Source organism: Vulpes vulpes, chromosome 12 (genome assembly GCF_048418805.1).
Source record: "Vulpes vulpes isolate BD-2025 chromosome 12, VulVul3, whole genome shotgun sequence".
Taxonomy (NCBI): Eukaryota; Metazoa; Chordata; class Mammalia; order Carnivora; family Canidae; genus Vulpes; species Vulpes vulpes.
Genome location: NC_132791.1, coordinates 85,622,420 through 85,642,167, shown reverse-complemented (window position 1 = coordinate 85,642,167; position 19,748 = coordinate 85,622,420). Strand labels below are relative to the sequence as shown.

General features: G+C 43.5%; 1 protein-coding gene across 4 annotated transcripts in view; it reads right to left on the bottom strand.

The window, feature by feature from the left end:
- The window catches only part of ATXN1 (ataxin 1), a 403,943-nt gene that overhangs the window by 137,751 nt on the left and 246,444 nt on the right, over positions 1 to 19,748 (bottom strand). For all 4 annotated transcript variants that reach the window (XM_025999330.2, XM_025999331.2, XM_072729076.1 and 1 more), the window contains one exon: positions 12,917 to 13,043. The gene's annotated coding sequence lies outside the window, so the exon portion shown is untranslated. The remainder of the gene's footprint in view (positions 1 to 12,916; positions 13,044 to 19,748) is intronic.

The window sequence follows — 19,748 nt, the reverse complement described above, 5'->3', positions numbered from 1 at the left end:
AAAAAAAAAAAAAAAAAAATCACCTAAAATTCCTAGTTTTCCTTCTTGTCTTGTTCTAGACCTTCGAGTTCCAAGTATTCTCAGTTATATGGGTAGGGATGGTGTCCATCAAGGCAAAGGCAGCAGAAATCAGAGGCCATCTCCAGCAGCCTGCACCACCCCGTCTATGTCTTTCTGTATCTTTCTCTTTTTTTTTCTAAAAATTTAGAAAGAAAACCTGGCAAATTATTACCTACCTAATACACATTTAGGTGTTCCCCTTCCCCACTTTTTACCTATAAATGATAATTACTTTCAGCATTTGAGATATAACCTGAGGCCTGAAAAGTACCCTGCCATCCCCCCCTCCCCACCCCCGATATGGGGCAGCTCCAGTGACAACAAACTGGCCCCCCATACGTATCGACAAAAACCACAAGTTCTCACTCTCGGTGACTCGAATTAGTGAAATGAAACAGTCATTTCTATTTTTGTAGTTTTAAAGAGTTATACTTAATAGCACAGTTAAAAGGTCAGTTCTTGAAATTAATGGGTGAGTCCAGGTCCCAACTGAGGGCAGAGAAGGATTTTTTAGAGGGCCCGAGGGCCCTTGGAACACCCTGTTTGGAGGTCATGTGTTGGGCAGAAAAGAGTCTTCAGGCTGGGGTGACACTGTAATAGCACCCACCCAGAGAAGGCACTTTCCGAGACTTTCGATCAGCCATGGGCAGCTATTTGAAGTCCCCGTATGCAGTGGTCTAGCAGGATCCCAGCCACAAGGGATGTAAAGAAGCCAGCCAGATCTAGCCTCCTTCGAGGTTTGCTGAGTCCTGCGAGGATTTCCTATGGCTCAGGCTCCTGGCCTGCTCCTTTGGGTTCCCCCAGCATACCCTGGAGGACCTGTGCCCTTTGTCCTGTCTCACTACTTAGAGTCGCACTACTTAGAGAGCACACATCAAGCAGGAAGCACCTCTCAGCTATAGAATTTCTGCCTTCTCCGGGGTATCCCTGGGACATCTTTTTGGAAATGTCCCTGAATCGTCTGGGCGAACAAATGTTTTCAGGCTTTTGCCATCTAACCAGGTTTTTATATATCTTATCGATGATGTCAACATCCTGCTTAAACTTTTTCAGTAACTCTTCTGTCTTAAGATAGAATCCCAGCTCCTCAGCGGAGTTTATAAGATCTGGTGCCCTAACCTGACACGTCTCACCTGCTCTATGTTGGCCACTCTGGATGACTTACGGTTCCAGCACGCCAGGTTCTCTCTCCCCTCTGAGCTTGGCACATGTTATCCACCATGCAACCAAAGCTGGTGTTTCTACCCCCCTCCCTTCCCTTGAATCTGGGCTTATTAAGCGGCTTGCTTTGGCTAAAGGGAAATTAGCCAAGCTCTCGCCAGCAGAGGCTAAAAGGCACTTGTATGCTGGAGTCTGTCCTCCCTTGCTGCCTTGGGAACCCTGAGCTTGCAATATGAAGCAGCTGAGACTAACATACTGGGGGATGAGAGACCATGTGGAGCAGGCCCAAGCCATCCCAGCCGAAGCTCTCTTCTCCCACCAGCGTTACAACCGCTACACACAGGAGTGAGGCCATCATGGTCCATTCAGTCCCAGCCAAGTGAGCAGGACTAGAAGGCCCCAGCTGACATTCAGCATCAGAAGAAATAATTCATATTTGTTGTCTGAAGCCACTAAAAGTTGAGGTGGTTTGTTACACAGTGGAAACTGATCCACTCATTTTGCTTCCTGCGTAACACTTGCCCATCCTTCAAGTCTAAGGATGAAGGCTTCCCTGACTCCAGAAGGTGACACATTGGATTGTATGTCATCCTGTGGGTACCACTGACAGAGCATCAGCAACAGTGATGCTCTCCTCTCCCCCAGGGACTGAAGGCTGCTTTGGCCGTCGTGGATGCCTTCCTTAGAGTGCACACTCGGTACAAACTGGCTGAAAGAAGATACTGGAATATGTATGTCTGTCGCCTGGCTTTTTCTGTCCATAATTTAAAAGAATTAGACTAGGTGATTTTTACCTATCACCACCTAGACATGGTAACTACATCAAAATATATTTCAATGTTTTTCTTTTTTTAGAGTTCCACTCATATCGATAGCCTTCGGGAATCTCCCTACTTGTTTTATAGATGAGACTATCATACCTTCCAAACTCACTATGCCTTTCAGTTTGACTAATACTAAAAAAATCACCTAAAATTCCAAGGGCCCTCAGCATACATGCACATGGATAATTCTGACAAATGCTGTCACTTTCACCGTCATGATTACTATATATGTCAAAGAAGCAGAGGGTTTTAACAGTACGTAACTGATTTCACCCTCAGTGCAATGACATTGACAGTTAATGACAATTTGTATTAGGGAAGAAACCTCTTTAAAACAAAGAGACTAGCAAGTTGCAGTTGTTCACCTGTTCCTTTTAGCAACACATCGGGATAAATTTTGTTTTGTGAAGGTTATCCTAACGGCATCAGAGCTGGCACAGTTACTAGGGAGCAATCACTGTGCTAAAACTTAACACACATTGTCTCACTGAATTCCCTCAACAATCTTGCTGGGTGGATACGATCAATCCTATTTTACAGGAAAAGGGTAAAGGGAAATAAGTAGAAGTTGGGCAATTTCCCCAAGGACACACAGCTAATGAGTGGCAGGTCTGGGACTAGAACCCAAGTATGATTCTAAAAGCTTCTTATTTGGACCAATATCTTCAAATCTAACGCGATATCTCCTTTGGAAGACAAGGAAATAAGAGGCTCATGGTATCAGTGGAGCAGGAACGGGAGGAGAACCCAGATGTTCATCCTTAGCCTGATGCTCCTGCTCCTGGATCGAACCCAAGGCATCTCCAGCTTTTCCTTAGTTATTATTATTTACATTCATGCTTACCTCTGTGACTGACAACAAGTTCAAGAGAGAGATAACAGGTTCTCTCTACTCTAGATGTTCTTCCAATTACTGTGTGTCATGATCGGTGGTGAAAAGAAAAATATGGAGGTGCCTGGATGGCTCAGTGGGCTAAGTGTCTGCCTTCAGCCCAGGTCATGATCTCAGGGTCCTGTGTCGGAGCTCCGTGTCAGAGCTCCCTGTCGGAGCCCCTCCCTACTGCTTATGCTCTCAAATAAATAAACAAAATCTTAAGAAAAAATATGAAGCATGAAGTTCATGAAGCCTAATTGGATATCATCTGATTTATCCAATTTCTTTTAAAAAATGCAATCATCAAGCCTAGAGAAGGATTTTAATCTTCCAACTTTACCATAATTCACATTAGTTGTATTCATTATTCATATCAATGAGAGAACTGTCTTCATTGCCTGTGTACCATGAGGAATGATGACTATTTACCATTAAATATTGGACGAAGAGTTATGAAAAACTGCCACAACTCTACTTCTCTACAATATCACAACGCACATCATGGGTATTTATTGTTCTAGGAACGTGCAGTCTTCTACCATTTAAACCATTTCAACAACAACAACAAAAAAATGAAACAAACAAACAAAAAACCATTTCAACAACTTAAAATGACCTCTTGGGCCCAGCACACACTTGTCAAATAGAACTGATTTATTTTATTTGTGAAGAAACATCTGAAAGTATCAACAGCTACACAGGTGCTTCTTTTTTCATCCAAAAAATCATTTCTCTTAATTCCAATCTATCCTTATTCCAGATAAGGAAAAGGGAATGAGTGAGTATACAAAGTGTGCTGCTAACGTTCAGTCACACTCCAACTGGTTTCCCCGGCAGGAAGATGCAGTTCCGTGTGGATATCCTCTCAGCTAAACATGGTCATACAGTGGAGCTAATAATAAGAGGCCTCTGACAGTGCAGAGAGGTCTTTTGGTAATGAAAGGAGAGGTACTAATGATACTCTATGTCATTTGCGAGTTTCAAATGTCCTGGGGACATCCCATTTATAGGATTCTGCTCTCCATCTCTCAACAAGATTTGCAAATAGAACCTGCCTTTGGTCCTTCCTTCATGAAAAATATCCTGACATCTCCATGCTAACACAGACAGAAGTACTCCCAGAGACATGTCAGCCCAGGTCATTGGCTAGGGATCTCCATAATGAAGTGGCTATGGGATAAAGTCCCCAAGACATTCCATATCAATTGATGGCCCAATTTTAAATTTAATCTGCCAAGGCCAACTAGGTTAGGGACTTTATGATGTAATACTCAGGATTTCTACATTCTTTTGGATCCAAATCAGGAAAAGGGAGAATAATGATTTGGTGCCAATTCAATTTGATATAAAAGGAGGAACAGAGTAAGTAATTAAAAGAAGAGGACAAGGTTACTAGTGTTCGTTTTCAATGCTGGGTACATGGATCAATTACTGGAGCCCAGCAAGGAAGCTCTGGTTACACCAGACTAGAGCTGTCAACAGGAAGAGGAGCCAAGGTCGACCGTCATGGTGTTTCCCTCCATGCTCCCTCTCCTGACCTGATTCCTCCCAAACAGCCACCTTGGCCCCCAACTCTGGATGCCAGTGCTCATAAACAACCAGAACATGAACCCAATTCACAAGAAAAACTGGTACCGTCTAACGTTCTGAGATGGACTGATATCCTGGCCTGATGGTCCCTGTGTTCTGCGTGGATTATGTACTTGTTGGTGTGTTATTCGCCACGGGATGCCCTCTGTACCAGAACAATCATGTGGTCCACAATCCTGAGTAAGTGACACTCCCATGTTACTGACGTCCCTTCCTGGAGGCCTGCCCAGATGAAGGAGATGGAAAATCCTCTGTGAGCCAGGTGACTGCCAACTCCCTTCTGACCCTCTGGAGGCCACTGTCTTCCACTGCCACTCCCTTGCTCGCCATTAGGGAAGTGCCAGTCGGCAGGTTGCTAGGACAACTGGCGTCATTGCTGGGACACAGGAATAGATCACCAGCAGTGCTGGGAGCCTGGATCACAAACTCTGATGACAGCAACAAGATACCCATTGGCAGCTAATGTGCTCTGCTAAAGGGAGTGACAGACTAACATTAGCCAGTGGACAGCTCTTACCTTGACGTACTATCCTTTAATATCTACACTTGTGCTTGATGTGGTGGTGACAGAGTAGGGGCAAGAAACTCACTTAAGATAAAGGCCGAACGATTCTATTATGAATTATGTGAGCAGCAGATATGCAGGAACCAACTGACATCTGTATATCTAATTTATTAGGGTCCTGCAGGTGGCAGGGAGGGAGCTCGTTCACAAGCAGAAGCATGAGAGCCAGCAAACAGGTAGAGCAACTCAGGTTGCCAAGGGGAAGGGAAAAAAAAATCTGTCTGTACAGGCCATAGCTGTCCCCTCTCCGAACAATAACATCCTAAGCTCATGCCGCCTCTCCTTGGAGATCAAAGTAGGAAAGGCAAAGAAAACTGGAAAACTAGGGCTTGCTGTAGTGGAAGAAGGGAACAATCTTTGTGACCAATCCTCTATGTGCTGCAGAGTAAGTTTTAAAATGCTTCTAATGGGTAGCAACTCGTAGGAGCCCAGCGCATTAAGACTGCCTATTAAAGTCTTGGATTTTAGCCCTGGAGAAATTATAATTTTTCAGTTCCATGCAAGCTACAAAGTCTTGAGAAGAATAAAGGGAGATGAAATGAAGAGCAGCCTAGTGAGAATTTTAGAAAAGTACTCCAGCAAGAATGTTTTGATTTCTAGATGCTGCAACGAGGTTGGTGTCCCGAAGTCCATGAGGATGACTGTGTGCTCTCTGAAAGAGCTCAGTACTCGTGCAATGGCCCTAAGCAGGCAATTCTGGTGGCACAGTGGATAAGTCCCATTCTGGTGCCAGACACTTGAGGCTGGAAGGCAGATGGTGACAAGACATGCGTGATGAAAGGTACAGGGAAAGAGGTGGAATTTCTAGGTGGAAGAAGATGGCTCAGGGTCTAAAAAGCATGGCGACAAGACCTTGCCTGAGTTCTAGAAATGAAAGATTTCAGAAGATTGCCATTTGTATCACTCTAGTATTTCCTTGGGGCGGAGGGGGTGGGGGTTCTACTCATGCCATTTTAGGACACATGCACAAATAGAAAAAAAAAGACTGAAAAGCTGACTTCCTCCACCTTAGGTTTCAAATAGCTCATTTTACTATGTCGCCTGAAAAGCATTTTATGCTTGTTCAGAGTTACTTTTTCTGAACCATGCACATATCCTTATTTTAGTGTCTGCAAAAAGTTAAGCTAATGTTCAAGATGTATAGAAGATGAATGAATTCTTTCAAAGATTCCACCTAGCATAATTTTATTGTATAGCTATCCCTTGAAATTTAATATGAATATACATTGGGGGAGTGGTTAAATGACTTTCTGGTATTAAAAAAAAGACTATTTTACAAAAGTGAAAAATTGGGGGGAATTCAAAGAATGAAGCTATCTTTCTGTTTGTCTTTTTGTTTAACCTTCATCCCAAGGAACCATTTATTTGCTAGTAAGAAAGAACCAGCAGATTTTGTTTGGACTTTCTGGCAAAACAGTGTTATTTCATTTCTGTTTGTGCCTCACTTTTCTGTATGAAAGCAAAAGAGAAACAATAGTCTTTTAGAGGAACAATGAAAAGAGTTCAAGTCATATGGCGTGAAACAGTATATGAAAAATCACAAACATCACTAATGTTTTACTTTAATTTTTTAAAAGATTTTATTTATTTATTCATGAGAGACACACACACACACACAGAAGCAGAGACATAGGCAGAGGGAGAAGCAGGCTCCAAGCAAAGGGCCCAATGTGGGACTCTATCCTGGACCCTGGGATCATGTCCTGAGCCAAAGGCAGATACTCAACCCGAGCTACCCAGGCGTTCCACAAAACATCAGTAATATTTTAACAAAGATGAAGGATCCGATCAGCCTGAGATGTCCAAAAGCATGAGACTTACTTGCTCTCTACCTGAAAGAATTTTCAGAGCCTCACTATTTCCCTCTCGGGACAGCACCACTAACCACTCATTCTTTCTTTTGTGCACACCGGCTTCTCCACCAGTGGGCACTTCAAAGGTACACCTCTTGAGAAATACTTTCCTACATTTTGGGTGTGGTCTGCATATCGAAGTTCAAGCTGAAAGCTCTATACCTGCTTGGGTTGAATGGCATCCTTTCTTGAAGTGACCCACGTTTGTGCCTCGGCTTCTGCAACCCAATATGCAAAATGATCCTAAAGGAGAATGGTTCTCTGATGCTACAAATCCCCATTCTATGTCTCTGTTGGCTGTCCTACAACATCATCGCTGATGGAAAGAAGGTTCTGATGGAGAGGTGTCATTTGCCCAGGCTCAGGAGCAGGTCAGTAAGAGACTGGTTTTATCTACCCAACCTTCCTTGCCTTCTAAAAGCACGTGGGGGCTAACATCTATCTCGGCTTCAAGGCCTGATTCTGCTGTGCAGCTGTGCTTGAAGGCTTCCCTGAGCACCCAGCTCTGGTCACCTACCTCACTACCCGAACCAGGGCACCTGCCCCCCCACCCCGAGGGCAGTAACTATTGAGTGCGTATCACTGACACCTGGGCACCCAACAGTCTTTTAGTCAGTATATCATTTATTTAGTGAATTTTCATCTTCAAGAGAACACAAAAACTTCCACCTGGGCACTACTCCGTTAGAAGGTGGTCTCTCTAGGCTGCAGATGTTCCCATTCCCCCAGTGAACATGAATATGGTAGAAAATGCCAGAGCATTTTCCATTCCACAATCTCTGGGTGTTCTGTCTATCTCCTTCTCAGAAGGAGTAGCTCCTGCAGAGGCCCCGCCAGAGGGCCCATGGCCAGGAATTAGTGAGACTTGGTTGAAAGAAGTCTGAGATGGGCAGGGAAAAGGGGGAAGCCCCAAACCCTAAGAGATCCAAGGCCACATGAGACCACCCTGGGTACCTATAGCCGGAGCCCTGAGGACAAGCAGGCCTCCTAACAGGACCATTGAAAGCCAGTTCCTTTGTTCTAACAGCAAAATCTCCCCTTCACCCCTGCCCTGCTTATCTACTTCAGGTTTTTCTTTTTTCTTTCTTTTTTTTTTTTTTTTTTTTTTTGCCCTAGTGCTAGAGAATGTGGTGTCACAGATGGCAAATCTAAAAGGTACAAATTGCCAGACACACAGGAAATTCCCAAATCACTCTTATCAGAGTGTGTGTATGCAGTTCTCTTACTCTGGGGACTAGAAATTCAGCTGCCATTTTTTGAAGCTTATAAAGACAGCATAATGCTATATAAATAGGCACAGAGGTGTATATTCTGGTCTGCTCGTTTCTTCCCAGGAAAAGCGTAACTCCTGCACTCAGAGCAGTTCCTCTGAAAGGGGCATCAATAAACACACAAAATCCAAGACACCTTCACTTGTGCCCTCCTCAAAAGCAACGTAGGATGATGCCACCTGAAGAAAGCCTTTGTGACCTCCCCCCTCTCACACCACAGGAGACGTTGGATGGGGTTAATTTGCGTCGGCAGACCATTTCTTTGTTCCAAATTGTGCATCATCCAGAAGTAAAGACAATGCGAATGATGGTATTCAGTAAATGGTGAGTTTCTTTCCAGGTAGACAGTGCACTTCAAGCCTGGTTCCCATTTTCAAAGGCGATGAAATGATCTGATGGCGAGAGACAAAGCCATGGCCATTCACAGAAGGCCAGGGCGAGCTGCTCAGAAACAACCCATAAAGCAAACCACTCAAATGGAACAGGAGAGGAAATACACACAGTGCATGATTTAAAATAAAAAAAAAAGGGGGGGTATCAGAAAATCCCCATACTCTATTGATAGTTCTATAAAACATTCTTTTTAAACAAATTGTTTCCTTCCCCACATTTACTTCACACATCGTAGACATTTAGTATCTACTTCTAAGTAAAAGAAACTCAATGGGTCAATCTCTCCACGCCACCCCCTACCTACACCACCCCCTACCTAATCAAATGACTATCGGATTCAAGCAAGTCTCATTAGAACTGTGTTTACATTCCTTTTTCTAAAGGGTGAGTCTGCACATGGGAAGCCCAGGCATACACGAACACTTACTTTCCTTGGACATTCACTCAACTATTTGCTGAGTGCCCACTATGGGTGTTGTGGATTCAGCCGGTAATAATGGTAATGGTAATAGTAATAATAATAATAATAATAATAATAATAATAATAATGGCCCTGCTTTCATGGGGCTCACAGTCTAGTTGAGGGGATGGACAGTTAACAAATAAATATATAATATATAAGGTACTTAAAAGGAAAATGAAGTGTGCTAGCAGGTACAGAGAGATGGGATGGGTGCTAGTGTACAGAAGTCAGGAGAGGCTGCTTTGAAAAGGTAACTTGAGAAGTCCTACTCAAGGAGGCAGAGAAGCTTAAGAAAGAAATACAGATCACTGCCTCCTTGCATATATGCTAAGCAATATGTTTTTAGAGAGAAGGGGAGAGGGAAGGGGAGAGAGAGAGAGAGAGCATCTTAAATAGGCCCCAGGCCCAGGACAGAGCCCAATGTGGGGACCCTGAGATCATGATCTGAGCTGAAATCAAGAGTTGGATGCTTAACCACTGAGCCACCCAGGCGCCCCTATTCTAAGCAATATTTGAGTGTGGAGGTGGATGGTTTTTAAAAACTTAACTTCAAAAGTGGCTCATATTTTATTTTCAAAAGACCAATGGGTAGACTCTCAATTTAAATAACTAAGACTGGGACACCTGGGTGGCTCAATGGTTGAGCTTCTGCCTCAGGCTCAGTCTGTGATCACAGGGTCCTAGGATGGATCATCAGGCTTCCCACATCAGGCTTCCCACAGGGAGCCTGCTTTTCCCTCTGCCTATGTCGCTGCCTCTTTCTCTGTGTTTCTTATGAATAAATAAAATCTTTTGTAAAATGACTAAGACTATATTAGCACCTTTGAGCACCTTTGAGTTGTCATGCTATGCAGGAGGGTAGGTATCACGATGGTAACAACATGAGATAGGTTTGTTTATTTATTTATTTATTTATTTATTTATTTAGCATAAGACTGTGCTCAATAATTTAAAAGCGGTTGTAAACTGAAGTTGTGCCAAATCACTGACTTTTTAGAAGCCAAACGGGCTAAAACAAACATTCGACCTGCCTCATTCAAACTGATATATTATGCAAGGTGACCCACAGAGCCAGAAGAACCACCAGCGGTCATTTCACTCAACTTTTTCACGTTACTCCTCATAAATCGAGTCCACAAGGCCTTAGGGGTTCCAAGGTTAAGTGCAATGTCACGCAGAAAACCCAGGTCTCCTCCAACGTGTAGGTAAATTTTCATTACCACCCCTTTCATGTCCAAGATACCACATCTTTGGGCCAGGTTGAGACACTTTCAAGAGCAAAGTTCACCTGACAGAAAGATGGTAGCAGATCTGAGAGGGGGCTAATGGGGACAGGCGGAGGGGTCCTCCAGAGGCAGGCAGTTTGTGGTGCAGTCTGAAAAGAAGGCTGAGGACAGATACCCACTAATTCCAAGGGCTGCTATGGTAGTTCCTCAAAGATGGATAAATCCACATTCCTACCCCATCTATGCGCAAGCACATGTTCTTTGAGAATCTCCTGCTTTTCCTATCCTAATGGTACACCTTTTGGAGAACCAAGGACAGCAAAATATGAACTCAGTGTAAAAATGCACCAGGATCCCAAAAGATTGCTAATGACTAAGATGACTAATTTCACAACTTGCTGAGAAAATTGCAACTCTCCCCAACCCTCCCCGTCAACACCAAGCAAATGCAATTTGGAAGAGGAAGTCCTTAGCACAGAAGGAGTTCACTAGAATTTAGTATTTTCTTCCTTTCTCTCAACACACTCCGTTTACAGAAGGATTTTAAAATTACTTCAGTTGGCCATGTGGCATCTTGAAGTTTACACTTCAGAACTTCTTTGAAAACCTCATTTAATGTTTGGGGTTTGACAGGGTATCACATGAGCATTCAAAGCAATGGTTTAAAAAAAAGAACCCACCAGATTTGAAACAAAAGCTATTTTGATTACAGTATCTGCATTATTCATTTAGATGTAACCTGAAACCTAAAGCACTTTTCCATAAGACACTTGTTTCCTAGGATAAAAATGCTTTAAAAAACATCACCAGAAAAAGAGAAATCACCAGCAGTGTATTCTAATCAGCCATCTGATTCGGAAAATAATTTCTAGTAAAATATACCGATCCTCTAGGACTCAAATTATTCTTTAATATGTCATAGAAACTTTTACAACAAGAGAGATTTTTTTTTTTTTTAGTAAGTATTAAAGTGCCTACAAAATACTGTGCCTCTTATGGGTCTTCAAACCAAGAGGTCAACTGATCAAATTAACAGGTTATTTGTTGTTGCATACAGATTTACAAAATAAAAGGTAATATACAGAATTAACAAAATAGCACTTGATAGGGGTTATAATGTGTGACTTGTTCCAGATTTTCTTGACCTCAACTGTAAGACCAGGAATAGAATTCAGGTCTGGTGATTCCAGGAGCTGTATATTTCCACTGGAACCAATATGAACATATGTACAAAGTGGAAACACATTAAAATGTCAGTGTTTCCCACCATTTACACTGAGGCACTGGGAGATTTTTAATTTAATAAGCTTATTTTAATATGACTACTTAACCCTGAGGAAACAGGGGATAAAGATGCATATTTTAAATACACATTTTTAGAAAACCACGAAATAAAAAATATTCAGCGGAAATTTTTCTTTTCAGTGTTAATACTTTTTCTCCATGATATATGCCCTCATACGGCTGCACCTTGCTTTTTCAAAATCATTGTGCAACTGGAGAAATATAAGTGAAAAATGCCTGGAGAAGTTTTCCGACTGAATTGTTAAGAAGTGAAGAACTTATTATAGAAAATTTTACGTATATTTATTTTATATATTTATAAAAATATATGTGCATATATATGTTATGTACACACACATGCATTTATGTATATAATGTATGCACAAATATACAATATACATTAAGTATGTATATGTGTGCGTGTATTTACACACACACACACACACACACACACACACACAAAGTCCTAGTCAGAGCTGGTTCTTACTTTTCTAAAACTTGAAGAAAATACACTCATAGCCCATCCTGGATTTCCTGCAGCTGGATTCTTTCCTGATTAAAACCCTATAAACTCTTTTTCTTTTGGCACAATCTAACAATGAGGTGAAGACTCCAGAAAATAACAGAGCTGGTCAGATTCCTATGTTTTATGGCGGATAAGCCCCTTGAAACCCATAGTGTGCTGTATCCCCTCAACTACTTGATACTAAAGTTCCTCATGAAAAGCAACCGGCAGCTGATACTTTACTAATCCCAAAGCCCTGACCCTGCAACCTGATAAAAACCAGTAAGTCAGCCAATTCTGAATAAGAGAAGCACCCAAAACAACTGACTGTATTTGCACATCTCAGATATTTGAAAGCCAGGAAAAAACCCCAGAAACATTCATACCAAGAACCAACCAACCAACCACCACCACTACTGACAACAACAAACTTCCCATAAATAAAAATATTTGCTTGGTGGAAATTCTCCTTGCTAATCCTTAGGCCAGAGAATTTTACCCCCTACCCCCCAACCTAAAAGAACTGGGACAGCCCAGTTGCAAGAGTCTGCTCTAAACTTGACACTGTGTGATGTCCCAGGAGCAAGGGCGCTCTACCAGTGAAAGAGTCACTGTCTTCCACCCGTTTATACCAGAGGTAGATAATGAGCAGTGCCCCACGGAAAGCGGAGAGAAAGGCAAGTTCACGGCAAATAAAAACAGAACCTCTCCTCTAAAAAAAGAAATTAATTGGATGATCACTTGGAGCTCATGCTAATGCCCCTTCATCACCCTGGCTCGGTGACATGCAATGATTCACAAATCCTTGCAAGGCAAGCCACTGCAGATGCTGCTCTTGTTAACTTACGACATTCACTGCGCGCCGTTCGCAGGTAGCCCTGGCTCAGCCTTCACCATGGAGACTTCCCACAAGAAGCTGGAGCGCTCCTAGGCTCAGGCGTGTTCTTTCTTCCTTCCAGAGGAGTGAGAAATACCTAGCGCGGGAGCAGAAGAGAAGAAAAAGAAAAAGGTAAACGCCTCATCCAATCACTCCTTATCTCAACAAATGAAGTCTGATGATCAATTAGACTAATTGATCACCCACTGAAGACCATATTCCAGTACTCTCGCCTTAAAGAAGAAATTTCGTATTTTTGCTCCTGCCCCAGGAGACAAAGCGTGGCTGGGTGAGCCTTTTACCCCTGTCCCTCCCATGCCTGCCCTCCCCACAAACCCATATAAGTTGAAGCCAATTCTGGGGGACTCCTGATGTAATCCGGGCTGAGATGCCAACTTGCAACCCAGCCTCCGACCACGCCACCTGATTTTTTACTCTCTGCAAAAGGGAGGGAGCGAGGACGATCACCTCTTGCCATTTTCATACCTCACTGGGTTGTTGGGGAGATCAATAAGATCACTCTTGCAAAGTACTCACAGTTCCCGAGGAGAAAGGCACTATGTAAACGCCAAGTATTATTAGTGGTCATAAGCCTGTTACTGAGCTCTGAGCCAGAATTTAAAAGCCAGCTCTGGCTAGCCACCAACAGGCAACTCTCCCCTGGGGCACCCAAATGTGCAAAAAGTCTGCTCGGGCTGCTGTGCTAAAACCTCCTTTCCATGGAGGGGTCCTGGGGAAGCCCAGGACCAGAAACAGAGCCTTCTGGAAACTCAGGGAGAAAGAAAGTGAAGGCTTGGATCAGAGCAGGAAGCAAACGGAAGGGGGAGGGCGGTGGGGAGTGGAAGGTGGGTGACAGAGGCCTGAGCAGGGGCCTCGTAATTTGGTCCCTGCCACCCGGCTCCCCCCGATTGCTGGTTTACACTCTTTAGTGCACTGAAGCTTTGCAGGGCTGTGAAATTTTCCACTTGGCTGTCTGCCATTCCCGCCCACCGAGGATAACACTTACACACACACAGAAGTGCCACACCGATGCCCTGCTGGAGAGGACTGGGAGGATTTTGTTGTTTGTTTGTTGCTTTTAAAGAAAAGACCTATTCATAGTCTGATCCTTAATATTTTCCACACCTGGACTTCTTGATTTTTTCCCCTCCTTTAAGGCAGAGCCAAGGAACGGCTTTCCCCAGGCCAATATTATCAAGTTATTTTGACTTGTGTGTCCTGGAGGAGCAGGCTTGAGGTATAGGAACTTACGTGACAGGCCTGGGGGACAGTGAGTGAGGAACAGAGAATTCAAGTGCTAACTTTGCTAGAACCCTGTTTGCTTCCTGAACAAATCATCCCCAAGTGAGTTCCCTTTCAGAGCCGCAGCACACCGTGCAAAGGCGGGAGGCTCAGGAGTAGCGCTGTGGGCGTTGACACTGTTTTCGAGGGAAAATTGTGGTCCTTATCATAAAAGGACAACAACAACAAAAGGCAAAAATGAATAAGTGCAAATCTTCTATTTGGAATTGGTGAAACCCTGACAAGTGTCCCTCCAAATAGCTAAAAACTGGAGAGAAGAAAATTAGGACAGAAAGCAGAAAGGAGGTACCTGCCACGAATATGATTCACCAGGGCTTTTATAGTGAATACAGTGTACAAAGTGCTTTTGTCTTCTTTTTTTTTTAATTGAGACATAATTGATAGACAGCACTATATTAGTTTCAGGTGTACAATGTGCTTTCCTATTCATTCACTCGTTCATTCATTCACCGGATGGATGTTTACTTGGTGCTTACTGTATGCACCAAGTTCTAAGTTCATGATGGTGAACAAGATGAACAAGGACTATACCTTCAAGGGGCTCAGTGTCTCAGGAGGGACAGACACGACAATCAGTGTATACCCTCGCCAGTCCATGTGTGACACTTGAAAATTGGGTGGGCATTATTAAGGAAAAAGAAACACTGGGATTTGCGATCATAATTGGGAATACCTCACTTGGGAGGGGCTTCGGAAGGCTTTTCTTACAAAACCACCATTTGAGAGAAGTTAGCCAGGTAGGGGACACAGCCTCTGCATGATGGGACCGGATCGGATACATGCGACTGATGTCTGGTATTTTTTTTAAGATGTTTTATTTATTTAATAGACACACACACACACACACACAGAGAGAGAGAGGCAGAGACACAGGCAGAAGGAGAAGCAGGCTCCCTGCGGGGAGCCTGATGTGGGACTCGATCCCGGGTGTCTAGGATCACGCCCTGGGCCAAAGGCAGGCGCTAAACCGCTAAGCCACCAGGGCTGCCCAGTGTCTGGTATTTTTATCTTCTTTTTTTCTGGCCGTTTCAACGGGGCCTCCTTTGTCAAGAAACGAGCAACACAACTGTTCTCAGTACCTTGAAAGAAGAGATGATTTCTTCTTTCTGACCGCCAGGCCATCAGCACAACAAACACTAGTAATTTCTGCTAGAGGAGCACCATTCCATGCAGGTATTATACTTGATGTGACAGGAGAGGAAGCCTCCGGTTTCCTAATGCATCTCATGTCACCCTGTCACCCAGTCATCACAGTGAAATAAAAGGAAGCTCTGTTAACACCTGCATGCCACAGCTGGAGTTAAGAAAGCCCTCCCCCGCCCCCAAAAGGGCTAAAAACAGATCACATTACATGTAAACTTCTGAAAAAAATCTTCCTCATGCCTTGCATTAGGTTCCAAATTTGCTGACTTCCTCTTCACTCTTAAGATGTTTTTATCATTTTTCTCTTGGACTGCAAGCAGCACTGATGTCCACCTTCAAGAGTGTCCTGTGACCCTTCTCATTTGGTTCTCGGCTTGGTTACCTGTTTATTTACCCAGGCAAGCAGCATGATGCAAAGCAATAAAAAGCAATGGAAGTGTTATGTTCATCTGAAGTGTTTTCTAGTTCCCTATCACCCCCGATCTGGTACAACTTAATCCTTCCACTAGGGAAAATCAGCTAATTCGCTTTCTTCATCCTGCAAAATGAAGGCATCCTCAGACAGGTTCATTCATGTCCTCCCCGTGAATGAAGGGAGTTTGAAAGTCTGTTTGAAACAAATAAGCCAAACGTCTACTTGAGCCTTGTCCCATTTAAAGACATCCAGGACAAAATGTAATTTCTCCTACAAGTTTCTCATATCACCAAAACCCCCAAATTAATAATACTTCAAGTCCAAAGTCTTGAAAATACAAATCCTCACTCTGACTTAGCAGTCGTGATGAACTTTAGCAAACTGGGGGGATGGGGGGGAGAGCAGGAAAAAGCTCTTCTGGAATCCAAGCATCCAATACCTCCACCATCAGACTTGGGAAATCATGCCAGGCTGACAGTTTCCTCCTCTGGTCCAGAGAAGAAGATGACACAATGCCAATGTCTCCTTCCCGTGACTGCCCACAGCACTCACAGTCTCTACCACACATTTTGACTCCAGGTCCTTTTCAATTCAGCACTCCATTATACTGCCTTTCTATACTCTACTGGATTTACTTAAGTCTTGAAGGTTCAGAAAGTTTATAAGCTCCTTGATGAAAGAAACCTTGCCGTGCCTTTCTTTTGCAGCCTCCTCACGGTGTCTAGCAGGAGAGCTTGAATTTAAATTAAATGATCCATATCCAAAACCTGTTCTACGACTTAACCTTTACACCAAAGGAATGACTACTCTACAGATGTAATTTAAGCCCTTCCCACCGGTCTCTGTCCTCTGGGATCCCGCAGCTCCTATGATGCCTATCGTCCACATGAAAGCCCTCCATGAGCTGGAGAACAATTAAGTCACAATTTTGCCTTTCTTTTGTCTTCCAACCCATTATTATGTGTTTAGTCATTCGGGGCTTTTCAACGGTTGCCATATAGATCCTTGATTCTCACTGCTTTTCCAAAACCACTGTTAAGGATACACCCCTGGGGGGTGTATAGAGGGATGCGGACACTCTGAGTCAGTGGCTCAAGAACCTGAACCGTTATCAGAAAAACCTGGAGGTCAGGGCACCTGGGTGGCTCAGTTGGTTAAGCAACTGCCTTTGGCTCAGGTCACAATGTTGGGGTCCTGGGAGTGAGTCCCATGTTGGGCTCCCTGCTCACTGGGGAGTCTGTTTCTTTCTCTCTTCCCCTCCCCCTGCTTGTGCACACACGCACACGTGCTCTCTCTCTCTCTCAAATAAATAAATAAAACCTTACAAAAAAAAAAGAAAAGAAAAATCTGGAGGTCTTATGAAAACCTGGAGGTCACAGATACCTGGGCTCCCCCCACTCTGTCCAGTTTCTTCTCATTCATTAGACTTGGGGTGGGACCAGAGTACTTGCATTTCTAACAAGGTCCCGGGTAAGGCTGCTGGTCCACGGACCACACTTTGAGAACCACTATAGGTAAGCCTGCTGTAAAGGTAAGCCTTTCAGTCAATGATATAGCCAGACAGAGGCTAAGCATCTTTGGGGTATATTTAATCCCTAGGAGATGGGTACACTGAAAAAAGTAATACCTGTCTGTTCTAGAGAGGTGGCAAATGGCAAAAAAAGAAGAAAAAAAAACACCACACACCAAAAAGGCTCACCTACCTTATAATCTGGGGGAAATTTTTGTTGCCTTTTGGGCTCTTGTCTGCTCTCCCTCTACTGGCTTCAGGTCCTGTCAGGGTCAATTCTTCCCTTCATCTCTCCATGTCTTTTTCTTCTCTACTAGAAACTTCTCAGCCCAAGCACACACAGCCCATGCAATCCCCAGGAGACCTTCCCCAGGCTCTGCAACATTCCCCAGTGGCTGTTGCCTCTCTCTTGTTCACTAATGAACACGTGAAAGTGTGGTACAAATTCAATGCTCGTATTTTACCAGATACAGCTTCACCTGCCTCCTAAAGCAGTGGCTTTTTCCTAACTGACTTCTCTTCTACTATTTGGTTATGGCTCATCAGTAGGTTTATTTTATTTAGTGGACTCGTCTTTCTCCCCAACAGTGTCTTTCTCAAATGACTTCTCTCCCCTTCTTTCATTATCTGGGCTGGGGTGGCCTCCTGACTTGGGTGCAAAGATGGGCACATGCTTTAGTTCTGGAAGACTACAATACATATCCCTCTCACCAGGATGACTGACTTTAGGGACAGGCACATAACCAAAGCCAATCAGAAGCTTCTCTCAGACCGGCTAGAACATGAGAGTGTGGTCTCCTAAGAGCTGTACTTACTCCCTTGTGAGGAAAGCCCATTTGAGAATGAGGCTTTGCAATAGGGAGCAAAGCCGAAAGACAGAAAGTCTGAGTCCTGATGATGGTGAGGTGACTTGCATCCAGCTGTGCCAAAAGTTAAGATTTATCCCTGAATTTTTTTGCTATGTCATAACAGACAAAAATCCAAAGTGGCTCCCCAGATTGCCCTTATGTCCCTAGTACACACACACCTTCTCCTAGTTATTCAGTCAAGCACTAATTCAGGTGCCCCTGAGGGGATTTTGCACCTAAAAGTAAGGTCCCCTTACTGACCTTAAAATAGAAAGATTATCCTTAGTAGGCCTGACCTAATCAGGCAAGCACTTCCAAGGGATAGGCTCTTCTAAGAATGAGATTGAAAATGAAAGGATGGATTCCGTGGGGAGGAGGTAATATAAGGTATTACCTCTATCATTATGTGATAAGGTATCAGAGATGGACACCAGGAGCTGCGAGGTACCAGCTGACAGTGCTAGCATGGGGGCTTTAGTCCTACAACCACAAGGAAATAAGTTCTGCCAATAACCGCGTGAGCTTTAAAGAGCATAGTGGGCCCCAGATGAAAATGCAGTTCAACTAACACCTTGATTTCAGCCTTATAAAAACCTGAGTGGAGAAGCCAGCTAAGCTGTGGTATCTGCAGAAACCAAAATGGCATGGGTGTGGTTTGAAACCACTACGGTATAGTGATTTGTTATGCAACAATAGAAAACAAATATATATGAGATATAATAAATTCCTTTTTTTTTTTTTTTTTTTTTGGCTTAAGTCACCTTGAGTTTTATTTGTCTCTTGCAACCAAAATATCCTAGTACTCTTGATTTCTCCTTGACGGTACTAATCTGGTGTTCCTCACATCATTTTGTTATTCCTCTTTCTTGACTTATGTTCCTTCTTACTCCTTCTAACCTTAGGGTAGGTGTTCCCCAAGGTTACTGGCTCAGCCCTCTTCTCTTTCTATGCTAATTTCTGTTTATGGCATATAATTCTTAAATGTGTATCCTGGGCCCTGGCATCTCCCCTTTTCTTTCTTTCTTTCTTTCTTTCTTTCTTTCTTTCTTTCTTTCTTTCTTCTTTCTTTCTTTCTTTCTTTCTTTCTTTCTTTCTTTCTTTCTTTCTTTCTCCTTTCCTTCTTTCTTTTTCTTTTTTTTAAGATTTTGTTTTATTTACTAGAGAGAGCACATGAGAGAGAACAAGAGCAGGGGCAGAGGGAGAAGGAGAAGCAGACTCTCCACTGAGCAGGGAGCCCAACGTGAGGCTTGATCCCAGGACTCCAAAGGCAGGTGCTTAACTGACTGAGCCACCCAGATGCCCCCATCTCCCCCTTTCAAGTTGCTGGATCTATGCAGTATCTATAACTTATGTCTGCTTCCAAACTTCTCAATTTTGCCCTCAAACCGGTCCTCCTCTTTTATTTCTGATTCTCCTAACAGCATCACTGTCATCTTCTCTTCCTCCCAATGCCCATGGGCTGTTGAGTCTTACGGAGGCTGCTCTCCATGCCCACACTGCATGCTGGCTCAGACTCTGTTCCTCCTAGAGCAGCCTGCTCACTGGTCTTCTTGCCTTCAGTCTTCTTCCTGCAAACCATCTGAC